The sequence below is a fragment of the Castanea sativa genome, chromosome 4 (genome assembly GCF_040712315.1).
Source record: "Castanea sativa cultivar Marrone di Chiusa Pesio chromosome 4, ASM4071231v1".
Classification (NCBI taxonomy): Eukaryota; Viridiplantae; Streptophyta; class Magnoliopsida; order Fagales; family Fagaceae; genus Castanea; species Castanea sativa.
The window spans coordinates 16520809-16523607 of NC_134016.1; positions in this window are offsets into that span (position 1 = coordinate 16520809).

A 2799-nucleotide genomic window follows, 5' to 3' on the forward strand; every position below is an offset into this window, starting at 1 on the left:
CGGCCATCGAAGATACGCATGGAGAAGAAGAAGAAAAGAGGCAAGAAGAAGTAGAGGTACCATCCTTACAATGTTTTAATTTCTGAGCTCGAGAAACTGCCTTTGCTCTAGCTAGTGCCTTGAGGGATTTTTTCCTGTGAAGGCTAGAGTGTTTCGGAGAAGGAAGGGAAGGAGTATGAGTGAACTTAGGCAAGGTATGAGTGAAGATATGTTTTGGTTTTTTGGGCGAGGTGTATGGAGAATCTGAAGGACTTAAGTGATTGGACTTTCTTTTGGACCCTGGCCTCAGATGTGAAGGTGGGCTATTTTTATTTGGAGGTTGGGAGATAGATATTTGTGTAATATTGGGTTTTGTAGATGATGGGCCAGTACTTATGTGATTAGGAGAGCCCAAAGGATTACGGTTGGTACTTGAACGAGAGAGTTGGGGTGTAACTAGAGTGGGACAGGAATTGAGACTAACCAAGGATTTTGACAGATCTTCAGTTACCTTTTCCAAGTAAGTCCCATCATTCTGCTGGAGTGTCTCCATCCCACACTGCTCAAGGACCTCCACTGGTTCATCTCTTATGCCACGTTCCTCTCTTGTAATCATTGCATCCCAAGAGTCCAAGGCAGTTTGGATCCAACTCGACTGGTTGCGTGGGACTGTGGACCTTGAGGCAGAGGGTGTGGCCTCCACTTCTAGCTGATTTGGGTTGAGAAGATTATCCATACCTGGTTGGAATTCATCATTATCGGCTCTTAGCCATTTCCCAAAGAAACCAAAGTTGACCCCCTCACTTAAGAGAACTTGGACTCCCTTATCTTGACAATTGCGATGATCATGGCCGAGCATCCCACAGTCAAAACAAAAGTTCCCCAATTTTTCAAACTTAAAGGGGATCCATAGGACAGGGAGATGGTCCCTTTCCAAAGGAAAACCTGGGACTAAAGGGCAGCTAATATCCATTTCAACTCGAACTCTAACACATTTACTCCAAATCCCTGACCCAGGACCGACCAAATCAGTATCCAATGCTCTGCCCGCTATACTACCAATTTTAAGCACATTCTCCTTACTTCTTCTGTTGAGAGGAAGGCCATGGATTTGAATCCAGAACTCAGTGGTGGAGAAATCAACTTCTGACACACTAATATTAGAGCAGAAACGTTTTAGGATTAAATGCTCGCCCTTGACTGTCCAGGGTCTTCTATCCCAAGCACGTCTTACGTCTGCCTCATGTTTAAATGAAAACATAAAAATGTTCTTATCCACTACAGTCACCTCTATATCATTTATCACATTCCAGGCTTTCACCAATATTTCTTTGACTAAATTGCTTGGAAAAGATTTGTTGGTTAGAATCTTACCAATCAGAAGCTTTTTTGAATTTTCACTGGAAGATGGGACCACCTCAAGATTGATCTTACTTTTCAGCCAGCTGAGTTTGGCCGCTTGTGAGGTTATTGTGTCAACCAAATCTTCTGCCATAACATAAAAGGCCCGGATAAAGGAAAAAGGACGATGGAGTAAAACTATTAAGGGATGTATTATAATGGAATTAGAGCATAGGGAGGATAGAGATAAGAGGGGATGGAGAAAAACCCAAAGCTTCACTTGGAAGATAGGAACGCTCACAAGGAGAAGCTAAACTTCACTAGGAAGATTCGAGAGGTGCATACTGATATCATAGTAATAGTCTAGTGTACATTGAAAGTTTTGAATATCTTTACTCAAAAAAAAAAAAAAAAGTTTTGAATATCGAGAAACCTATGTAAGAGTAACCTCAAATCTGGAGGTTGTGAAGTGTCGTTTAGCTTAAATTCTAATATAGTGTTAGAGCTTTAGTTCAACAATTATAACATTATATTTCACGCTTCATCAATTATAACATGGTATAAGAGCTATATCTTACCTTTTAAAACATAATCAAAGTTATGTTTCACATTTTTTTAACGTTGTATCAGAATTATATTTCAACAATTTTAATATGGATATTTTCTTTAAAAAAATTTGATAATTAAGACAGCAGAGATCTGAACCTTGATAAACTTTATAAAGGACAAGAGGCAATAGTACCAAGTTACGAGACTCCTAGCTAACATGTTGGATTCTAATTTGGGGACACATTAGTTAGTCTATGAATTGTCATAATTTATATGCCTACAAATTGATGAGTTGGCCAAAAAAATTGATTTTAATTATGTTCTCTAAAAATTTTGGTCTAACCCAAATGTTTCCTAATTTATATTGGAGCAAAGAGAGTCAATTTTGTACTAAAAGTCGTTTTGATTTGAATAGGAAAATGAAAATTTTCAGTTTTAGTTAATACTAGTGTACCATCTCAGGGTTGTGTGTGTGTGTGTGTGTGAGAGAGAGAGAGAGAGAGAGAGAGAGAGAGAGATTTAAAATCCACATATTTAATAAGCCAAAATATTAGCTTAAATAACTATATTTTTTTTTAATTTTAAATATTTTTAACTATTTTTTATTGTACTTGCCTAGATATCAATTCTTATCAAAACACCCGAAAATCTCTAGTACAGAGTATAAGCTGGTGTTTTATCCAGGACATTTTGGTACCAATATAGGTTTTATGGCCGGTACAGTATTGACGTCCTTGATTGGACTCCTCATCCATACACACAAGACAAATATAAAGTACTAGATTGATAAGCGCCATCGTTGGTCTCAATGGTGAAGAAATTTCTTAAAAGGGCAGTGTTTCTTTCCCACATGCATTTCATCCTAACTGGATTTAAAATTAAAAAACTTAATACTTACCCCCAAAGAAAAGTTAAAATAAAACATCATAA